General features: G+C 40.1%; 1 protein-coding gene and 1 long non-coding RNA gene across 2 annotated transcripts in view; both read left to right on the forward strand.

The window, feature by feature from the left end:
- IL1RAPL1 (interleukin 1 receptor accessory protein like 1) overlaps positions 1 to 17993 on the forward strand; it is a 1208235-nt gene that overhangs the window by 1114581 nt on the left and 75661 nt on the right. The gene's annotated exons all lie outside the window — the stretch shown is intronic.
- Positions 7953 to 15452, forward strand: LOC118498480. The gene is made up of 2 exons (XR_004900966.1): positions 7953 to 7994; positions 15363 to 15452. It is a non-coding gene; the product is annotated as an uncharacterized LOC118498480 (long non-coding RNA).

Consider the following 17993-nt stretch of genomic DNA (forward strand, 5'->3'; position numbering starts at 1 on the left):
TAGTTTCAGCCTACCGTGTATAAGACAATATGTACAGGACTGCCTGCTATGTACTTTGTATACATTATCTCATGTAATCTCTATGACTACCCTGAAGGATAGATATCATTAGTTGTTTTTACAGATGACAAAACTGAGTTTCCCAAATATTAAATAATAAGACCCATACAATGCAGGGAATAAGTAACACAGCAAGACTTAAAGTAAGCTCTGTTTGAATTCGAGACTCGCCTTTTCCCAGTGTGCCCCAGCAAAATATGGATGGGGAGTGCAATTAGGAGAGAGTTTACTGCCTCTTGCCACCTGTCCTATTTGCCAGGCCAAACCATTAGAACTCATATCTCAGACTCATGATGAATATATTGCACTGATTAATTTAAAAGTTACTAAGAGATATCTATAGTTTGGTGTTCTATAATCAAGAAGAAAATGCGAAAAGAGTGGGCACAACCAGAATGCTAGAAACATGGACTGGAGACTTGTCCACATGCAGGTTGTATTAGGTTCCTATTGCTGCTGTAACAAATGAACACACACTTAAAGGCTTAAAACAGTACAAGTTTGTCATCTTACAGTTCAGTAGAGGTCAGAAGTGTGACATGGGTCTCTCTGGGATAAAATCAAGGTGTCAGCAGGGTTGAGCTCCTTTAGAAAACTCTAGAAGAGACTCAGTTTTCTAGCCTTTTCAAGCTTGTAGAGGCAGCCTACATTCCTTGACACATGCCCCTTCCTCCATCTTAAAAGGTAGCAACTCAAAGGTATCTGACTCTTCTTCCTTCATGGTATCTCTCTCTGACCGCAGCAATAACGATTCTTTGCTTTTCAGGACTTGTGATTACAATGGGCCCGCCAGAATAATCTCCCATCTCAAGGTCCATAACTTTTATCACATCCGCAAAGTCCCTTTTGCCATGTTAGGTAACATATTCATAGTTTCTGGGGGTTAGAATGTGACCATCTTTGGGGGGGACATTATTGGCTTTTCCACAAAGATGTTTTCTGAACCAGTGAATGCCCATGAGAGTCTCATATCCAGTGTCAACAAGAGCCATTTTGACACACAAGACAACCACCCAAATGACAAGGAAGTCCTCTGAGACACTGTATACAGTGGTATCCCAGCCTTAGTTCTAGAGGACTATATATTTTACCCATGTGGTGGCAATGCTGTCTTGCCTCAAAGTGACAGGGACTTCTACATCTTGCTAGATGATGCCACACACCCCACTTCAGCCCATCTAACCATTAGAAGGGGAACTTGTTTGTTCAATTGAAGCAAAGGGATTCCTGTCATTTTTGTTTCTTCTCCATAAGTATCTGATTTTGTGGTAATCTGAAATATAGACCTTTTTCTAAGTGATTAAAGTTGACATTTTCTCTTCCTGGCCAATTCCTTCCCATTGGGGCGATCACAGGCTAAAAGAAGAACACATATCAAGCACCGAATCTTCTACAGGTTGGGTGTATAAGAGAATGAGTATTGATGGTGCCTTTTAGCCTCTTCTCAGGTTCGCGTTTATCCATTTGACCTGGTTATCCATGACATTAATTCGGCGTAGCCTAAATTCCTTCAGAGCAGAATATCCCTCAGGAGGAATGTTATGTCAGGTAGCTTTTCAGCACTGAACCTATAAATATCCTGCCTTATATAAGAAGGAAGTAGTAGCAAGTGCCAGGTTATCTATTGTCAGCAAGCACCTAGCATGGATTGCCTGTAAATTATCTTTCACTATTTCTTTTTCTGACTGAGTGGGTAATTGTCAGATTCAGCTAAGAGTCTCTCCTTTCTGTCTCACAGATCTGCTTTCCCAGGACCAATTCCCATGTGCCTCCACGGCACAGTCCAACATTGTCCCAGGCGCTCCAACTAGGTCAGATTAGATTCAGGGCCGTCCTAACAAAACACCCATCTCCGTTATATGTTACTATCAGAATCAGAATTCAAGGGCTATTGTACTTCATATTGTCCTAGAGAACAGAGTTTCTCACTTAAAATACTGTAACGGATGGGAGAAAGAATGGAAAAGTAACAGTATGGAACAGCATGTGCACTTATTTCTGCTTCCTTTCTTTTTTCCACTAATTAACACAGGTAATAGCGCCCTTTAGTCATAACCCCCATAATCACAGGTGATAGGCTACCTTTGATGATGCAGTATCGGTGGAGTGGAAGTGAGCCGTCATGGCCTTGAGAGCTGGAAAGGCAAAAGGAACCCCAACTTTCTGAATGAACCTTAGCAGCTGCCCTGCTCCATGATGCTAACTGGCGTAACGCACCAGTGTGTTACCCTTTTGATAGGCTGTGTCTTTTTTACATAGTATGTAAATAAATGCCAGGTGATTCTACTGCAACATCTACGGTCACCAATGAGTATTACGGCCTTCTCGCTGGTGTGGTTCAAGTTGGTCCTCGGGTGGTGTGCCCAAAAAATCCACCATTGGCATGTTGCAGTGGTGAGGTTTCTACAGCCTGGCTTGTTTTCCTGTTAATTTAGCATTAATTAGGATACCCGAGTCAACAACGGGATCATTTCCTGTTTCTCCTGTGATACAGCTATCCTTTCTACAAATCAATATAGATAAAACTAGAGGTAGAAGATAGTGAGGGGTTACCAATTAGCACCTGTCCAATGCACCCTGTATGTTACAGTACAGTTTATGTCAGAGCCATTTTCCTGCATAGTGTTACCCAACCATCTCACAAAAGCAAGGCACACATTCTAGCTCTAAAACACTGTTTCTCAGAACCACTGTTTCCCTCTACCCATTAATTTGCTTCCAATCGAACACGCTTTCTATCATCTCCATGTCCCAGATCTGTGGTGATCATATTCCCCTTAGGATTTCCTCAACTGGGTGGGTTCCTTGGAATTAACCTTGGCTAGAAAAACTTAGGTTATTCCTGTCTGAGTGTTTTACTGCCTGGGTGACAATTCCCATAGACCTTCCCTCTCCCTGCCATTTCCAACAAGGCAAAGAAGTGTGTCATCCGTATTTGTATTTTCATGCAAAGGGATATGCTCTAAAATGGTTTAAATCTCTTCATTAAAATTAGAAAATATTCTTTATTATATTCATTCACTCTTAAGACCTCATCTCTTCAGCTACCCAAAATGATAATGTGAAACTTCCAAATTTTCTTCCACAAATTCATGCTTTATTATCTGGACCACATCAAATTATATTACCATTCCTGGGATCCTTGAAGTGATGTTTGGGAAATCACAGTGCCAACAGAAATGATAAAATAAAGATGCTTACATAAAAGGAATGACCGCTGGCCAACCATTGATAGATTCAATTGAAAAGAAATACCCATTTCAACTCTAGCTTTTATTGAAAAGTACATTTCATTGCTTCCCTCACAATAGGCTATTAATACACTTTGGTCTGATACCATTTCTCAAACACTCTTCTGGCAACACAAACACTGAAAGACATCCTGCTGAGGTAGGTGCTTGGAGCATCTGATAGATACAAATTTCCACCCTCTAAGTATTTATCCTTGACTTAAGGCGGTCAATTTGAAATATAAGTGGCTCTTTTAATAAAATAGATTCCTTGCACGTTTTTTCTCTTAAAGTGAATACCATTTTTGAGGGTTTTGGGTTTGTTTTTGTATATTAGTATAATGGCTACAACACTTAGCACCCTACTTCCCTTAACACACACATACGTATGTGGATTTTAAATCTAAATTCTTATTTTTTTAATATAATCTTCATTATATTTTTTCATTATCATTTAATCACCTTATACTCTCCCTCCCCACTAAATCCCCAAGTTTTAAACAATATTCTCTGGTCAAATTCTTGTGTACATGGTGTGAATGCTTTGGACATACTGCCTCCCGGTGGCGTGACTGAGTTCTTTTCTAACTGTCTTTCACTGCCCCTAGAGTGGTTTCTAGAAATCCGTCTGTAATCAAATCATTATTTGATAATGGTGAAATATTCAGAAAAGTGGTTATTTCAGAAATGTGGGCAAACTGCCTTGTAAAAGCATACATTTAAGCAAACTGTACAGGCTTTAAGACACCACAACCTCTATCCAATGATCTGAAGGCTTTCTCCATCAGCTTCCTCCAAGGTTCTTGTTTTCCAAATTCATTCCAGAACCTGCTACAGACTTTCCAAACTGGAGTGTTGGAGGGTGAGGCCAGGAAAGGGAATCTGGCCTGGTTATTTTCATGCACATTTAAATCAGAAAACCACTGTTCTCAGAGCCACTACCAATCCAGTTTGGGAGGGTCTAGAATTCTGCAAGAGGCCATCACAGCATGCCACCTAAAAAATTCCTAACCCCAAATCTGTACATTTCAGTTGCTTATTTCACTGCTAAAGACCTTGTCTGTGGAAAAGGGTTAGGAAAGGGTAGTGGGAAAAGCTTCGAAGGAAATGTGTGGTGATCAGAGAGTGTGGATAGGATCTGATACCTTTATTATCTCAAGGAGGAAGAGAATGCTAGAGAAAGCAGTTTCTGACCAACTCCAGTTCAGAGCTAGTTCATCCTCTGCTTATGCAGCTGTGTGACTCAGACAAGTTAAACAACTTTGATGATCAAAATGTGAATACTGCCCTGGCTGGCGTAGCTCAGTGGATTGACCGCGGCTGGGAACCAAAGTGTCCCAGGTTCGATTCCCAGCCAGGGTACATTCCTGGGTTGCAGGCCAGAACCCCCAGCAACCGCACATTGAAAGCTTCTCTGTCTCTCTCTCTCTATCTCTCTGTCTCTCTCTCTCTGTCTCTCTCTCTCTCTCTCTCTCTATCTCTATCTCTCTCTATCTCCTCCTCCCTCCCTTCCCTCTCTAAAAATAAATAAATAAAATCTTAAAAAAAAGAAAAAAAGGATTAAAAAATGTGAATACTAATAGATACCATAGTGTTGTTGTAAAGATTAAATGGCTAATGTAATGTTTCCGGCGCCATAGTGGATGCCTAGTAAGCCCCCACACCCATACATTAGTTACCTTTCTTCTTGACTGCTATCACTACTACGCAAAATGAAGACTTTAAAACTTCGAGAGAATTCTGACACCAGACCGTAAAGTTTCTTTAGGCCATCATACAGAGATGGAATTTGTTTGCCAAACAGTGTAGTCTTCCGTGTAGTTCAGGAAATGAACTGGTACCAGTATGCTTTATCCAGTACCAGCAACACTCACCTACTATTTGCCAACTTCAGGGCGGGGCTCCTCATAAAGATTCCCAAGTATCTAGTCACATAAGTGAAAAAAAAAAACAAAACCCTGCACCTAAGGGGTAAGCTGCACAAAGGAGACTCTCCTGCAGTCCTTACTTTTACTGTCAGGCAGGAGAACATATTAGGAGAAAGAAGAGCAAACAACCCTGGAAAATGGCAGCGAAGGAGAATAAAGGAACAGAAAAGAGACTAGAACAATAAGTAAGAGCGCAGTGACGATAAGGAGATTAACGACTCCTGATAAATGGGCTTCATATCTTGTTTGACTCCTGATTCTTGAATCAGAATCCTCCACTAACAAACTGCTGAATATGCGTTAGCACCCTCTGTGGACGGTGCAACAGACAACACCAAACAACCCAGAAAAAAACAAGGCCCATCTCTGCCTTCTAGTATTTTGCAGAATACCAGGAAACCTTAACAAATTTGGCACCAGGAACGGGTAAGCTAATCAGGAAAAATTAAGCTTATCTCCATGTGCTTAGGCTAAGAAGAAACAGCCCCATACTTCTTGTTAAAAATAAATGTGGTTTAATTGCTCGAAGAGATCCCAGTCCACAGATTACCACAGTAAATAATCGTACACCCATCTCTTTGCAAATCACAAAGCAACCTACTGCAGGCACCTCAGATGCCTTTGCAAATCACCACAGAGGGAGACTTTTAATCATCTCAACAATGAGAGCCCCAGCTTTGTTCTCAAATAATGCTGGAAGGTTTCTAACAGCTGTGCTATCCATAACACTGCCATTTTGGGGCTTTATATCAGCAGGAGGGTTTTGTTTGTTTGTTTGTTGTTTTGTTTGTGTTGTGTTATTCCAGGAATAAAACGGGCCTGCAGATCAATGCCACAGGTGCAGGTGCAACTATGCATTTATTCTTCTCTTCCGATTTCTATGTGCTGGATTGGGACCACATAGGGGCTGGAGGTCCTGCTGGCGTCTACCTTTCATTCAAATTTGGACAAAATGAGTAGGGATTGACTTTTACATATGCCTTCCTACACCGAAGGTCTGAAATGAGTCCCGGCTCTCCTGTAAACAGTGTGGATCCACTTCTTGAGCTACATTGCTGAAGGATCAGCATTCCGTCTTGTTTATCCCCAGGAAACATGGCAACTTATGGACAAATCAGCATCAATATGAACTATCCTGTAGAAGGGTCATGATACAAATACAAAATACAAAATAAAGAAATGAGTCATTTTACTCACTACATTTTCAATAACATTCTACCGGAAAGAGTAATTAACAGATTATTACGTTACCCTAGTAAAAGAACATAATCACTATATAATCACTAAGAAGACATTAGATGCAGACAAACAGGTGTTTGCATGTTCACACACATACTGCGATCTCAGGAATTTGATTCATTAACCTGTAAAATGAGTAGGATGTAAAGTAATTGGCAAGTTCTTGCAGTGATAAATGTCTCATGCGAGTGCAAATTGGCTCTGGTTTTCAAAATTATTTAAACAGAAGGCAAAACTTTTAATAATTTGTGAATAAATTTCTACACCTTAGAGTTTTGCTTCAAGGCTTAGACCAAAACCATCATGGGAGAAACACAGATGTTGAGTTCTGAGTCACTTGGACTTATATAAGAATATCAGATCCAAGAGGACAAGCAATTATCGCCAACGCATCCACAGTGCCTAGAAGAATGCCTGGCACATAGTGGACCCTTAGTGCATTTCCCTGAAATAAACACATGAATAAAATTTATTATATTATAAAACTTACTTTATTATAGTTTCTCTGTCAGCATTACCATCATTAATCAAGCCAGGGAGTAGGCATGGAAACCTTTCTTGGGAGGAATAACCACAGGACGATATGGTACAAAAGGTAGCACACGGAAGGCGTGGGTTAAGGTGTCTCATGGATACCCCGTCTCATAACAAGCTCTGCACAACCCTAAGCTCAAATGAACTAGAAAATTAGGACAGCCATTTCTCTAGCAATGTTCACACTTTGTTACCTACCATTCCCAAGTCAGGGAGCTCTCTCTCCAATGTGTCCTTTCCTTCAGTCTGCTTTCTTTATTAAGGAGATATTTACCCTTCAGTCCTTGCCCACTGGGGTTTATATGCATTTAAGAGGGTGACGTTTGTTGTTCTTTTAGCTTCATTTCCGCAGTGGAAGCAGGAACAGGATTCGAGGCACTGACATGAAGAAAATGGGGGCAAATTGTCTGAATCCACCCTCTTTTTCCCTGTCCATTCTTGAGCCTTTCAGATTCTTAAGGAGGACGAAGGAGATTTCAGATGCCTTTGTGACAATGAGGACCACACAGAAATAACCGTCCTTGGTTTTGTGTTATCTACAATCATGAGCCTTTTTACTAGCTAAATTTTCAGGGGAAATATTTTCTCTCCTCTCTGAGTGAAAGCCAGCTGTGTTGTTTTTCTGTCAGTTTCTACAACTTCACTTCTAAGAAATGGTATAAAGGTATATCAGTCACAGAGGAGGGCTTCTGTTTATCCTTTTGGTATTTTATCGGTGCTTTGATTTATTGTTTAAAGTATCATATTGTATCTGTTAAACGGTTTACACATACACTTACCATTTGACTTGTCAATTCCATTCCTAAGTATTTACCATACAAAATGAAAACTTATGTTCACACAAAAACCTGTACATGAATATCTATGACAGCATTATTTGTCATAGCCAAAAACTGGAAGCAGACCAAATGGCCATCATTAGGTAACTGGATGACTAAACGGTGGCAAATGGTGACAGAAAGAGACTTGACTTGGGGTGGTGCACACACAATACAGTATACAGGTGATATAGAATTGTACGCTTGAAACCTATATAATTTTATTAACCAGTGCCACCACAATAAATTTAATAAGAAAGTAAAAAATAAAAGACCAGACATCCATAATCTTTCAACAAGCAAGGAAAAACTTATGCTGGGAAATCAACGAGGAGTTCGCCAACTATTGGTACACAGACTAACGCAGAGAGGTGTCAAAGACACTGGTATACTGAGCGAAAGAGTCCAGGCTCAAAAGGCCATATACTGTATGATTCCATTTATATGCCCTTCTGGAAAAGATGAACTAGAGTTATGAGAACAGAACAGTGGTTTCCTGGGATTAGGAATAGAGGAAGAATGGTATTCCAGAAGGATAGTACAAGGGAGATTTGGGGGCAACGAAACTCTTCTGTAACCTATTTGTGGTGGTGGCTACATGTATATACATTTGCTACAAATATATATTTTCTAACACATACAGAGTTGTGTGCCAAAAGGGAAACAAGTCCATTTTATTATATGAGAATTTTAAAAGTAAAAATATTAGCATAAAAACCATAATGTTCCCTTTGAGTCTATACCCATAGACAGATGCCTGGAAGGGTATACACCAAAATGATATTATCTGCATGGAAGCTCTTCAGATCAGAATATATTTCTGTTATTACTTAAAAGTAACTATTTTCCTTTTTAAAATATTTTAAAATAGTTTTTTTTTACTTAGAAATGGTTAAGTGCTTTTTTGTTTGTTTAATTCGGGTGCTAATAGCTTTTGATTAATACGGCAATCCAAAATGGTTAATAATTATTTTTATACAGTATTTTTCTGGCAACATTAATACAATTTGTGTGTGGTGAGTGTTACATTACTTCCTGCCAAACTTGGAAACCAAGATGACAAGTGCCATAAGTGCTAAAAATATATAAAATTAATAGTTTCGTGCCTAAGAGCCTCTCTTTGCACATGAGATTACTACACCATTCTTAGTTTCATTTTGTAGTATAATTGGCCTCTTCAAAGAGCTCACTTTATTCCATTCAATTGCAAAGCTGGAATAGTTGATATGCCTGTAATAAATTTAGAAAATTAAGTTACTACTGCAATGAAGTTCTCAAAACTTCATCCATTCAAATATTTTAGCCATACTTTTCATAACAGAGCAGCTAGAAAGACAGGTGCTATCAACATTTCTCTTTCTTCCCTGAATTCATCCTTATACGCCTTAAAAATAAATGCATGACATGATATCACATAGGCACACAGGCCTGTACATCTAAAAGATGAACGAGTGTATATCTTTGAAGCCAAATCTTTGTCCTACATTTTAGTATCAGAATATAGGCACCTGTTCTTATGTTAGAATTTAAGCCAAAGAAAATTAAATGGCCTGTATAATTAATGATTCCCTTTTATCCCAAGGTAGGGTTCTTCCTTTGTTTTGCATACATTGTAATGCAAGTTTGTTGGGGTCTTTTCCACAGAGACATATTAAAAGGAATCATTATGACCATGAAGCATGGTCTCTAGAAGAACTCTGTGCAATATGTAACTCAAACTAAACAAGAGTAATAAAGTGAGGTATTCAAGTGGGTACCGAATGGTCATGTTCATTTTATGGCAACATCTACATATTTCATGTTTCTATTTTATGTCAAAAGTTTAACTGGAATAAAAAAATTTCTTTCTGGGTAAAACCAGTTGATTCAGAAGTTTTAGGCCTGAATCAAAGCTTTCAATCAACACTTCATTCTGTCAGATTTCCCTCTTTATATGGAAAATTCTGCACCTCATTTTTTCCCTTTAAACATCATCAAAAAGAATAATAAAAGAACACCAAGTGTCTCTTTTTTGTTGAAAGAGTTGTAAAAGAGACACCACAATAATCCTTTGTTTTCTTGTTTGGAAGCTACCTTTATAAAAAGGCGAAGTTTGTACTGGAATCTACTATTAAAATTGTGTGACTAAGGTTTCATTGTGAATCAGGATCACCAACAGGGTCCTTGTGTATGGCAGAGCTGAGAGATGCTGTCAAGCACCATTCAACAATAGGTATTTGTCTTTAAGGGAAAAAAATGTCACAACAGACAAAGAAGAGCATTGTATATTGATACAAATATTAACCCATCAAGAAGATATGGCAATTATAAACATATATGAGCCTCAAAACAGAGCCCTAAAACAAGAAAACAAGAATAAATATTTGCATGAGTTCTGGTTTAATTTCCCCTATTTTCATAGGGAAGATTCCCTCTTTTGCTTCTCAAAGAGTTCCCTTGTACCTTCCCCTTGGTTCTCCTTGCATCTGGGTCCCCCTCTTCTTGCACACTGTGATACTCTGCAGGGTCAACGGCCTGTGGATTGGGAGGGTTTCTTGAGGCATTTCCACAATTCAATTCCAGTTGTTGAAGACTCATGACAGACCACATCCTAAGGTAAAGCAAAAGTGAGCGTTAATGGATCATAAGCAAGAACAGATGTCAGGGGCATCTCATGATACTGAGTTGATCGAATCCACAAAGTCTTAAAGGATGCATAGAGCCAGAGGGCGGCTGTCTTATTTTGGAGTCGTCAGCTAAGGGCTAAGGAAAAAAATGATCTGCGAATTCTGCTGTGCCAAGACACAGGTAGGGATTTTGGAAGGAAATAAGAATGCCGATTTTGCCGTAACAAGTCTTTCAGCAATTACTTTGCCTTTTGCTGAAACTCTTGCCACCTTTCCTTCTCTTTCATTCTATCCCATTCTCCTTGGCCTTCAGAAATCTCTGGTTCGTATTAGGAGAGACTTGGTAATATTTATTGATCAGAGTTTAGCATATGAATAATTTGTTCTTTTTTAGGATTTTATTTATTTATTTTTAGAGAAAGGGGAAGGAAAGGAGACAGAGACAGAGAGAAACATCAACATGGCCCCCACTGGGGACCTGGCCCGCAACCCAGGTATGTGCCCTGACTGGGAATCAAACCTGCAACCCTTTGGTTCATAGCCCGTGCTCAATCCACTGAGCTACAGCAGCCAGGGCTAATGTGTTCTTTTTATATATTCTTTTATAGATATGTTATTCATTATGCTATTACAGTTGTCCCAATTTGCCCCTTTGCTCCCTTCCACCCAGTACCCCCATTCCCTTCAGCAATCCCCCCCTTAGTTCATGTCCATAGGTCATGCATGAAAGTTCTTTGGCTACTCCATTTCCTGTGCTATTCTTAACACCCCCCTGTCTATTTTGTACCTACCAATTTGTTCTTCTTAATCCTTGCACCCTTCACCCCATGTTCCTCATTCCCCCTCCCAAATAATAACCCTCCAAATGTTCTCCATACCTATGATTCTGTTCATGTTCTGGTTGTTTGTTTAGTTTGTTATTTGGATTCAGTTATTGATAGGTGTGAATTTATTGCCATTTTAATCATAGTTTAATCATAGTTCATAGTTTTGATCTTCTTTTTCTTATATAAGTCTCTTTAACATTTCATGTAATAACGGCTTGGTGACGATGAACTCCTTTAGCTTTACCTTGTCTGGGAAGCACTTTCTCTGCCCTTCCATTCTAAATGAAAGCTTTGCTGGGTAGAGCAATCTTGGATGTGGTCCTTGCTTTTCCTCACTTTGAATACTTCTTTCCAGCCCCTTCTTGCCTGTAAGACTTCTTTTGAGAAATCAGCTGACAGTCATATGGGAACTCTTTTGTAGGTAATTGTCCCCTTTTTTCTTGCTGCTTTTAAGATTCTCTCTTTATCTTTAACCTTTGGCATTTTAATTATAATGTGTCTTTGTGTGGTCGTCTTTGGGTCCATCTTGTTTGGGACTGCCTGTGCTTCCTGGACTTGTATGTCTTTTTCAAATCCACCCAATTAGGGAACATTTATTTTTTCATTTTTTTCAAATAAGTTTTTAATTTCTTGTTCTTCCTCTTTTCCTTCTGGCATACCTATGATTCCAATGTTGGTATGTTTAAAGATGTCCCAGGTGTTTCTAAGCCTCTCCTCATTTTTTTTTTCAGTTCTTTTTTCTCCCTGCTGTTCTGATTGATTGCCTTTTCCTTCCTTGTGTTCCAAATCGTTGATTTAATTCTCAGCTTTGACCTCTGCACTGTTGGTTCCCTGTAGATTTTTCTTTATTTCACTTAATGCAACCTTTATTTCTGCCTGGGCCTTTTTTATGGCCTTGAAGTACCCGATGAATTCCTGGAGCATCCTGATAACCAGTGTTTTGAACCGTGCATCTGATAAGTTGCTTATCTCCATTTCATTTAGTTCCTTTTCTGAAATTTTGTTCTGTTCTTTCATTTGGGCCCTATTTTTTTGTCTCCTCATTTTGGCAGCCTCCCTATGTTTGCTTCTGTGTATTAGATAGAGCTGCTTTGACTCCCTGTCATGGCACTTCCGTAAGTTGTGTAGGGCATTGTCTTAGGTAATTGCTAGGGCGGGACAACCGGCATCACTGCTCTGTTGCTCTGTGTGGGGGAGGGTGTGTAGAGAGGACAATGCCACTGCCTGACCTCTGGAATTTTGCCTGAAAGGAAGCTGTCTCCCCACTTGCTGTTCACTTTCTCCCCATACGCCACTGGTGCCCTTCCAGATGTTGCCCTGATGCTGAACCCCAGAGGGGGTGGGTCTGTGTGAGTCCCAAGTCTGTTGCAGGTGGAAGAAGATGCAGTTTCTTCCACCACCTCAACCCCCTGCTAGTTTTTACAACCAGAAGTTATGGTGACTTATCTTCCTGGCACTGTAGCCCTGGGCTGGGTGGTTTGCACTGGGACTGGGACCCCTTGCTCCTGAGGTATCTCTCCTGTTTCTTATCTATCACATGTGGATGTGGGACCATCCATTCCCATCTCCATGCCTCTTGTGCCCCTCTGTGTCTCCATATCCCTCTGGGTCTCTACACCTTCCTACCCATCTGGACGAATGTGGCTTGTTTAAATTCTTGGTCGTCAGACTTCCACACAGCTCAATTTTCATACCATTCTTGGTGATATTTGTTTTATAGTATAGCTGTATTTTTTGCTATATTTGTGCATGGAGGCGAGGTGTATTTACCTATACCTATTTACCTATAAAAGGTTTTATTTATTTGTATTTAGAGAGGGGAAGGGAGGGAGAGAGGAAGAGAAACATCAATGTGTGCTTGCCTCTTGCATGCCCCCTACTGGGGATCTGGCCTGCAACCCAGGCATGTGCCCTGACTGGGAATTGAAACTGTGACCATTTGGTTCACAGCCCCTGCTCAATCCACTGAGCCACACCAGCCAGGGCTCTATACCTCCATCTTGACCAGAATTCATCTTTTTATATATTCCTTATGTATGGCTGGGTTCAAATATTTACTCCGGCACCAGCTACTTGGTGATTCAGTCAAGGAATCTGAACCTCATGTATTCAAGTTCTGAAATGGCTACATACTATACTATGAGAGAGAAGTGATTCAGTAGAGCGGAGTCCTTGAAAAGGTTATATGTGTTACTAATATATATGCAGTAGAGCTAATGGTACATTGTTTCATTTCTATAGCATTGATGACAGGTGAACTAAATTTTTTTCTCTAAGCAGTTAAGTTGCATATCTGTCTCCATCCATCACATTTCTTTGTACCTGAATAGCAAAATGTTGCTAAGTATATCTAGGATCACCCTGGTTTTTGGAATACAACTTTTCTCTACACATTGACACTTACATCATTTCTGCTAACGTGGTCACCTTGAGACATTATTTGAGGCATCATATGTGATAATTAAGGTCATGAGTTTGGGAGCTACTCCTGGATTCAGATTTTTGGTCTGCTACTCTCTAGCTTGTAATGTTGGACAATTCATCTAATTCCTCTGAGTTCCAATAACTCTTCTTCCATAAACTAGGATAACAGTAGTACTAAACATCAAGGGTTGTGAAGAGTATACCCTTATCCATGGGGGATAACTTCCAGGACCCGCAGCGGATGCCTGCACAGTGTGCTGAACTTTATATATACCTTATCAGGGGTGACCCCCTAAAATGGAATTATCTTCTGGGGGGTGGGCCCCTTGTAGTTCAGGATTCCCCTGCCAGATGAGTGTTCTAGGGACCGACCTGTATCAGTGTACCAGCTGGTGTTGTTGTGAGAGGTTGAGTTTGGCTACAATGAATTTTTTAAAGACTCTTTCAATGTGTTTGCCCATTTCATGATGGGTGATTTATGAGCACACCTGCCCACACTGCACTGAGTGTTCAGCAGTTTTTGACAAAAAAAGGGCATGAGCCTGTGCCCCACCTCCCCTATTCACCCAGTCTTGCCAGATGAACTTTTTTTTGTTACCCAAGATGAAAAAAGTCCACAAAGGGAAATGTTTTGCTGATATGGAAGAGGTGAAACAAAAAACTGCAAAAGTACTAAAAGGCACCAAAATTGACAAATTCAGAAACTGTTTTGATCCAGGGAGAAAAACATCTCAACATGGGTATTTCCTCAAATGGAGAGTACTTTGAAGGTGACTGAAGTTTAGACATGTAACGATGAATACATAATTTTTTATAAATATATTTGGGGGTTTTGGGTTCCCCTTCATACATACACTTTGCAGCTTCTCTTGGGCATATCCAAATTGCCAGTCAGCAACTCAGAATGGTGCACAATTTAAAACTTATGAATTGTTGATTTCTACAATTTTTTATTCAATATTTTCAGACTGCAGTTGACCACTGGTAATGGAAACTTCAGAAAGCGAAACTGTGGATAAGGGAGGACTAGCGTAATGCACAGTAGCGGCCAACAAACATTTTGTGTAACAGACCAGATAGCAAATCTTTTAGGCTTCACAGACCATATCACAGACTGTCTTTCACAGCTACTCAGCTCTGTCTTTGTGGTACAAAAGCAGACCTAGAGAATGTGGGCATGAATGGGTGTGGCGCCAATAAAGCTTTATTTACCAAAACAGGCTGAAAGCTGGATTTAGCCCATTGACCCTAGATTGCTAACTACCCACAATCTCCATTAATGCTAAGCATTATTCTAAACACTCATTTTAATTCATGTAATTCAGAGCATATTAATTCAGTGGCATAAATTTAAACTTATTTTGTGATTCAAGAATATGTCACAGCCGAGTAGCATTCCATTGTGTAAATGCACAACTTTTTTATCCACTCATCTACTGATGGGCGCTTGGGCGTTTCCAAATCTTGGCTGTTGTAAACAATGCTGCAGTGACCATAGCAGTGCGTATATTCTTTCAAGTTAGTGTTTCAGGTTTCTTCAGATATTTTCCCACAAGTGAAATCCCACAAGTGAAAACCTGGGTCATAACACAGTTCCATTTTTAATTTTTCGAGGTGACTCCACACTCCTTTCTACCCAGTCTGCATTCCCAGTCCGCCCCAGTCTGCATTCCCAGTAACACAATACAACATACAGATGATGTATTATAGAATTATACAGCTGAAACCAGTATAATTTCATTAGCCAACGTCACCCCAATAAATTCAATAAAAATAAAAGTAAATTGAGATGATAATTCAAAAAAGATATGTCATAATCATATGTGGCTCTATTCTATTATTTCAGAAACTAAAATCACTACATCATAATGGCAAATATCATGGTTTGAAGATTTATGTGTGTGAGGACTTCTGCAGTAGAATCTGCTTCTCTGATAAAAGGGAAATAATAGTCATTAAACATTTTGATGGGGTTTCAAAAGTACTAAGTAGACCAGGATGATAGAATACTGAAACACAAGTCAATTAGATGAAGTTTGCTATCAGAGAGGACCACATGTTTATTCATTCTTCAAAGTATTTATCCTCTGACTGGCATTTCCTTCCTAAATGTTGCTAAACATATGCACCTAGTAGAAGCCTAATGTGCTGAACTTGTAACATTACCTCCCTGTTCCTTGTCTTCCTAATATAGTGAAGCTGATTACATTCCTTGTTTTATAATGTTCACCCCTATTAGGATAGCGAAATTCATTGGCTACCAAGCTCGGCCTTATGTTCGTGTTCTCATCATTAGCGCTGCTCTAGCTATGGAGCTGTCAGCATTTTCAGGGCTTTGCAATTCAGCCATAAAAATTAGCTGCAGGGAGAAACTTGACATATGAAGTCCAGACCCAAGAGAAAAATTTTATTACATTTTTAGCAGGGAGAGGGAAGTACGTTAGCTATTATAAAAAGCATAAATATCATTGTAGTGGACTTGCTCTGGATCTTTTTCTGTCTTGGCATAATTCAGATTGCATTTGTACTCTGCCTCATCCATTTGCCGTGTATCCACGGAGGAATCCTGTGGACTTCCAGTGTTAGATGACTTTACAACAAGTTCCCTTAAGGCTACTGTTCTATTTAACATTGGACCAAAGCAGCTTTTTTGAGTGCCATTTGTCAATGGGTAAAGGAAATTTTAGCCTCTTACGATAGCCTTCTATGAATTCAAATTCCGAATCATTCTTCTGCCACAACATAGCAACACAGGATTTGACCTGAGTCAAACTTCATGTTTTATGCTTGCTCTTTAGAACTGGCTTGGGTGGGCCAAGACCATTTTTTTGTGATGCAAGATTGAATTAAGGAAGATTAATTAACATTTTCTAATTAAATTCTGCACTGCGAACTCAATCATGTTATAGTCTGCAACATTGATGAGATTACTCTATTTTCATTTAAATAAACAAGATGGGTTATAGGATTAACAGCCTGGACAATAGCCATCCCTTTCCTCCCTCACCCTGTTTTCCAGAAACATTTTGGGCCACTCATATAATTGCAGGAATTTGGTAGAAACACCTTTCTCAGAAATGCTCAAGGATATTAAAAATGATACCTGATTTCATGACCGAGATTGGCGTTGTACCCATTTAATACACAATTCAAGGTTATTCGATTCATTAGAGACATAGCCTATTTTTTTTACTGCCTTTAAGTTTATTCTCTACAGAGCAGAACATGTGATGGATAACATACATCAGGGAATACAGATCTGTGATTCTTGCAGAACATGTGATGGATAACATGCATCAGGGAATACAGATATGTGACTTTCTGTGACCTCCGCGTCATTCAATGTAATGGCTAGGCACCATTCTCATCTCACGTGGCCTGAGTACGGCACTCACCCTCCTCCTCTGTGACAGTCCTTTTCCCCTGGCTTCCATGGCACCTGATCCCTGGGTTTCTCTGCCACCTCTCTGGTCACCCTCTCTTTCTTTTGATGATCACTCCTGTTCCCCTTGAGCTCCCAGTATTGCCAAGCCCCAGGTCTTCCCTTCCCTCATTCTATGGGTGATTTCATCCCCTCTACGTGCCAGTGAGTCCTAAGTGGATCTACCGATTCCCGATAATTCTCTAAAGTTGCACATCTAAGCACCCACCCATCGCTACTGGAGTAGACACCCCAAAGTCCACAGCTTCAAAACTGAGTTTCTGATCTTTCCCTGCAGACCTGCACTGTTCACAGCCCATGCTGCCTCAGAGACAGTAACTTCAGACCTGAATTGCGCAGGCCCAAAACTTTGAAATCATCCTTGATCTTTTCTTCTGCTCTCACTCTTCATCTCCAACCTATCAGGGAAAGCTGATAGTTCTAACTTAACAATTTTCCAGAATCTGACCACCTCTCACTTACTCAACTGTTACTACCCTGGTGTGAGGTACTTCTCCTTACTCATCTGTTCAAAAGCTCCCGATTTCGCATGCAGTACAATAGTCCTTGCAACGGCCTGCAAGGCCCTCCCCGGGTAAACTCTCCATCCACTGCATGACCACATCTCTGCCCCTCTCTGACTCCACACCAACCCCTTGGCCTCCTTGGTGTTCTTCTAACATGCCCGGCATTCTTCCTTCGGAGGACTTGGTACTCACTGCCCTTCTGCCTGCAGTCTCCTCTGTATCATATCTACCTGGCTAACTCCTTCCCCTCTTCCGAATTTTTTCTCAAATATCACCAGTTCAGTGCATCCTATTTTGACCCCCTATTTAAAATTGCAGACTCATCCTCCTGCTGGAATTTCTGGGTTCTGGTTTTTCTACTTTTCCCATATATCTGATC

Source organism: Phyllostomus discolor, chromosome X (assembly GCF_004126475.2).
Source record: "Phyllostomus discolor isolate MPI-MPIP mPhyDis1 chromosome X, mPhyDis1.pri.v3, whole genome shotgun sequence".
NCBI lineage: Eukaryota > Metazoa > Chordata > Mammalia > Chiroptera > Phyllostomidae > Phyllostomus > Phyllostomus discolor.